This window comes from Pelophylax lessonae, assembly GCF_965119305.1.
Source record: "Pelophylax lessonae genome assembly, chromosome: 9".
Classification (NCBI taxonomy): domain Eukaryota; kingdom Metazoa; phylum Chordata; class Amphibia; order Anura; family Ranidae; genus Pelophylax; species Pelophylax lessonae.
Genome location: NC_138776.1, coordinates 214,566,609 through 214,572,622, shown reverse-complemented (window position 1 = coordinate 214,572,622; position 6,014 = coordinate 214,566,609). Strand labels below are relative to the sequence as shown.

The 6,014-nt window shown below is 45.9% G+C and overlaps 1 protein-coding gene across 1 annotated transcript in view; it reads left to right on the top strand.

The window, feature by feature from the left end:
* The first annotated feature begins 863 nt into the window (after nt 1-863).
* The window catches only part of NCOA4 (nuclear receptor coactivator 4), a 57,163-nt gene continuing 52,012 nt past the window's right edge, over nt 864-6,014 (top strand). Inside the window, exon 1 of the mRNA XM_082266800.1 lies at nt 864-973. The gene's annotated coding sequence lies outside the window, so the exon portion shown is untranslated. The remainder of the gene's footprint in view (nt 974-6,014) is intronic.

The following is a 6,014-nucleotide window of genomic DNA, read 5'->3' as shown; positions in this document are numbered from 1 at the left end:
AAGTTGTTTTTTGCACAGAGGAGTGCATGTTGTTTTTTCAGCGGTTCATCTTATTGGAATTATTTGGACATTTGCGTTGTTACACCATTATATATATTTTCATTGTGCTATTTTACATTGTTGGATTTATTGATTGCACATTAGTTTTATCTGGATCCATCACTCATTGTTATTTTCACTGTTGTGGCACCATTGATTCATCATACACGAACACGATTGATTCAATTATCCATTTACTTTATGACACTTTGGTTTCATCACACATCTGCATTATTGTGCATTCACAGTTGATTCATCATATACACATTTTTATTTGCATATTTTAGTCTTTATGAAATAGCGGCGATCCTGCTCTATTTTCTTTCAATACTATTCACGGTGGGGACACCGATTCAAATTGGCAGCTTTTTCACCTTATTGATTTAGACATTTTTTCTCATATCATCAGACCCCTCAGGTAGCACATTGGTCCTCGTCTCTTTCTATTGATTTTACATGTCATGCTCTCAAAGTTAGAGCGATTATCGCACCAGTGTGAACGAAGTCTGAAGTGCACTTTTTTGTTTTATTCTTTTTGAGTTTTTGCGCACCACAACAGTAATAAAATAAATAACTTTAATGGGTGCAAAATTAACAAAAAAATGATCGGCTTTACTTTGTAGGAAGCACTTGTATGAGCAATTGTATTTGGATAAAACTAGCATTTGATGGAAACCTCTGGCAGCGGTGACTAAAAAGAAGCACAACTGCAGGTCCTCACACCAGCACACCACCTCCAACCACCAGATGGCGATAACTCATTTCTGAGTAATCTCGGCTAGTCACAGACGATAGCAAGTGTCTTGTCTCGCGAGAGTTCAGCTGTCCCTTTTGTGGGTGTCTGCGCAGCTTTGTGCTGGGTGAAGGCTGGCTCTCTGCCTCCGGAGAGTATTGCTCGGTCACCGGGACCTCAGTGCTTCACGGAAACAAAGTGGTGAGTCTCTGCTAATACATGGAGTCACTGTGCTGGGGTTGTCACGGCGCTATCATTGTATGAAGGGTCACACGTCGCTCTTCCTGTTCTCCTACTTTGTGCGCATGTGCGGCATCAGCTGTAAGGAGCCGGCCGGTGTGTGATGGGGAAGCTGGGCTCACCCGGGGTGATGGAGGAAGGAGATGGGAGGACAATCCCATTGTCTCAGTAAAGAGGAGCCGGGTTGAAGTTCAGGAGCTCACTTCCCACGTCTGTATAGTTACAGCCTGGACATACACTGTACAATCTCCAGATTTATCTGAACTATGTAATGTGAGGACAGGCCTGAACAATGCATTCTCTATACACCCAATCACAAGGCCAGGCTCTACATAGCTGCTGCTAGATCTGATCTACATTGTTGCAGTGAGGACTCTTAGAACTAGAGATCGACCGATTTTTGGCAAAGCCGATGTATTGAGGGCCGATATGCACTTTCCCCGATATATATCAGTATCGGCCTTTTGATTTACCGATATTGCCAATATTTCAGGAAAGTGCATGTACTGGGGAGATACCTGCAGCTAGAGGCATCACCCCGGTACCGGTGTCCATAGCCAACGGTCAGCTGTCTTGTAATGATAACCGACCGCTCTGCTGTCATTCCAAGGAGCGGGAGGGGATGTCCCCTCCCCCCCCCTCCCGCTGCCATCTGCGGCTCGCCCGGGTCTCCTGTCCCACCGGGAGACACAGGCATCCTACCTTTTACCGCCGCCGTCTGACCGGGTCTCCATTTCTTTGAATTTGGCGCTGCCGAGTACCCAGAAGTGATGACATGACATCACTTTCGGGTACTGGCGATGCCAAATTTAAAACCACACAGCATTCAAAACAGCCAAACTTGGCATTTTTAATGCTTTTAAGTGCAGAGGAGGTGTTTGGGGTCTTTTAGACCCCCAGATCTCTCCACCACAGTACCTGTAGACCTTAAAAAAAAAAAAAAATATAGGCCGATACCGATATCCAGTGACCATAAAATCGGCATCGGCGGTAAAAAAAAATGATATCGATCCATCACTACTTAGAAACCACAAACATTATATATTTTGTAAGCAGAGACCCTGGAGAATAAAATGGTTGTTGTTGCTGCAATCTTTTATGTCACACAATATTTGCACAACAGGTTTACCAAACGCAAATTTTCAGGAAAAAAAGACCCTTCTAGTGAGTTTTAGCTCACACAAAGCACAATGTTACCCAATTTTTTGGGGTAAAATATAAAATGGGCCATTCAGGTGCTGGTTCATACTAGAGTCACAAAGAATCGCAGGTGTGGGGCTATCATTTATCCAATGATGCCCCTTCTCATCAGTGCAACTCAGCAAGATCAACTGCGGGTATAAGATTGTGTATATGGGATTGTATGGTTGGGTTTTCTTTACTGTTTGTTTTTTTAATGGTTTGAGCCAGATGGACTTGTGTCTATTTTCAACCTGACTATGTAAGGTGCGTCTTTGGGAAAGATTCCTGTGCTACTTTGATGCAATTTACAGTGCAGTTTTGGCCTCATAGAATATACAAGGTCACACTGAAAAATCACATCAAAAGCGCATCGCAGCAGTGTGACCTGCATCCAAAGGCCCCCCCCCCCCCCCCCGCAACAACAAATCAAAATATTGATTTGATCTTGAAAGAAAACAACAATAAGCCTGGGTTCACACTAGTAATGCATGTGGAGCCGCACCGCATTCCTGTGCACATCACATGCAGTGTCTATGCGGTGCGGTTTGAGCCATATATTTTTGTATGGCTCAAATCGCTTCGCATTGGTGAAGCGTCCTTTTTGTTTCCCGCACCTGAATCACAAAGCATACAGTGAATGTAAAACGTCTACACACCCCTGTTAAAATGTCCGGTTTCTTTGATGTAAAAAAGAAATTGGACAAAGATAAACAATTTCAGAATTTTTTCCACCTTAAGCCCCGGTTCACACTACTGCGTGTGCGGGGTTCGCATGTCATGTCGGAGCGCACTGCTCCGACATGACATGGGATCAGCTGTGCGGTGCGAGTTTAGCCATACAGTTTGTATGGCTAAATTCGCATCGCTCCCGCAGCAAACACGCACAGGAGGCATTTTTGCTGCCGCATCAGGATCGGATCGCACATCGGTTCACACCCTTGCGATCCGATCCTGTGCGAACTGCACGATCGCACTGCGATATGCGATCAAACTGGGGGTGTCGTTAAGATTACATTGACACCCCCAGCGGATTGCATATGGCAGTGTGAACTGCCGGGGGTGCGTGTGCGGGAACAGGCTGCGAATTCGCAGCCTTCCCGCATCGCATCAGTGTGAACCGAGCCTTAATGTGACTTATAAACTGTACAACTCAGTTGAACAACAAACTGGAATCTTTTAGGTGGAGGGAAGTAATAATAAACTAAGATGGTTGCATAAGTGTGAACACCCTTAATTACTTTGTTGAAGCAACTTTTGATTTTATTACAGCACTCAGTCTTTTTGGGTATGAGTCAGCATGGCACATCTTTACTTGGCAAAATTTGCCCACTTTTCTTTGCAAAAACACTCCAAATCTGTCAGATTGTGAGGGCATCTCCTGGGCACACTCCCCCTTCAGATCACCCCAAAGATTTTCGGATTCAGGTCTGGGCTCTGGCTGCGCCATTCCAGAACATTAATCTTCTTCTGGGGAAGCCATTCCTTTGTGGACTTGGATGAATGCTTTGGGTGGTTGTCATGCTGAAAGATGAAGTTCCTCTTCATGTTCAGCTTTTCAGGCAGAAGCCTGAAGGTTTTGTGCCAATATTGACTGGTATTTGGAACTGTTTATAATTCCCTCCCGAGTAAATAGATCCCTAATATGCCACTCTTAAAAATTGAGTATGCCTGTGGAATGGCGCCAAACCAGGGTACCTAAAACTTTCCATAGGCAATGGTTTCAAAGCCTTTACATGTTATTAGTTTATATATAAATAGGAGGCCTGGCACTAGAATTATTCCTCTCACTCATGGTGATATTTCACCACGTGTGGTGCTTTTGCCAATAATAACATATGCGCATGGGACTGATGCGTGCATTTGCCCTTGTGAGGGGGGTGAACAGGGGCTCTTAACATTTTTTTTATTTTTTTTAATTTACAATTTTTTTTAACACTTTACCTGTTTATAAAAAGTTTGCCTCTCAGCCAATCAGAGGAAGCCTAGTATTCAGAAAAAACAAAGCTCCGTGTAAATGGCTGGCTGAGATGATTTTGTTCTAGCGGAATGTGCAGTCCCCATCCCACAGCCGGAACACAGCGCTGTATACTGTAGCTGCAGCCTCCTACAGTTCATGCAGCCACTGCAGGTGTTAGTGGAGGGAATAATTATTGTGGACCAACTTGGCCCAACCAACTATTTAACTTTCACTAAAATGTTTAGTTAGGCTTTAAATGAGTAATATTAGACAGTGGTACCACTTTTTTGTATTGGTTCTGCACAAAATAGCTTAATGAAGCATCTGGGAAAAAAAAGTCCTAGGGAGATTACTGATGCGTTGATGCTGCTGCTAAGTGATGTTGTGATACCCACTGAGACCCATGCTGTGCTAACATTATATGGCCTCAAGCACACTGGATGTTTTTACAGCTGCTTCTAGGGGCGTCTGGCGTTCTTGTTTTTTTTTTTTTTCCATTAAACGCCCCCCATGTTAGCCTATGTGCCAATGCACACACAGGCTTTTATCAGTGTGTAGAGGCAGGGAAAAAACCCACTGCAAGTGTGTCCAGGAGCAGCAGAGTTTGGGCAGAAAAAACACTTAATGCTGCTAAAAACTAGTGCTTGAACATTCATTTATTTCAATAGCCAGAATAAATTATTTATTCTTCCCAATTTAATGAATTAATGGCAAAGAGCTTGACATTTATAAAAGCTTGTAAAAGCTTTAGACACTTTTAAAAGTGCCATTAATTTTTCCTTTATCGTCTTTCAGGACAGCCACCTTGGCTCCTCCCTTCTCAGGAAACACCGCCTTAACCATGAAGATTTAAACCCTCTGTCAGCCGGTGCCCCTCAGTTCTGGTGTTTTCTCCGTTGAGAAGACACTGCCAGGAAACAGTGGCTGGACAGCCAGGGAGGCTGAGGCCGGTTTTCCTGTTAGGGGCTAAAGTCTCTCAGCTAGGGTCTGGGTGGGGAGCCCAGAGTACCTCTAAGGCTGGTCAGCGCCACCCCAGCTTCTTCTCAGGGGGTGGGTTGAGGCTTCGGGGGTCCCACTTTTTGCCACCCGGGGGGGTGCTGCGGAGGTGCGTCTTGTCCTCCCGCATCTTGCAGCCAGCATTGGAGCCTGTGGCAGGTGACGTCACTTCCGTTGGAGGTGGGCACTTTCGCCGGACCCATGGGTCCCGGCCGTGAGTATTTTAGAAAGTGGACCTGGCGTAGGGCTAGCATGGGCCATAATGCTGTGGGGATGGCTGGAAGGCTCATAGGCTTGGGACCATTCTGGGAGATGACTGAAGCAGAGGCTACGTGGACTGCTCCTGGCAAAGCAAGCACCAGCCATTCAAAGAAAAGGAGAACCCTCGAGTGGTGTTCCCTTACCCTTATCCCGCTAGCTCCATGGTGTAGTCCCCCCCCCTCGGTGGTGGGGGGGGGACTTATGGTAGTGGTTCTGGGACCCTGGTGGTGGTTGGTCCTGGGTACACTCCTGGTGTCATGCTGTGATTTCCTTTCTGGCTGGGGGGGGGGGGGGTCCTGGTGCAGTTTCTCATGGCCTTCTCTGTTTTGTGTTCGAGTTAAGCCTCGGATAAGTCCAAGTCTCTACATAGTTCCAAGAGGAGGTGCTCGCCATGCAAAGCTGCTATGGGGGAATCTTAGGCCAAAGCACTTTGTAAAGAGTGTATTGAGAGTCTGATGAGGGAGCATTCCTCGGAGCAGTGCATTGACCTGGCTACATCTGTTCAAAAGCTTTCCAGCACCTCTCAATTTTTCAAAGCAATGTTTTCCAATTTGCAGATTCCACAGCCCCTGACTCCCCCCCCCCCCCCCCCCCCTTAGCCAGTGC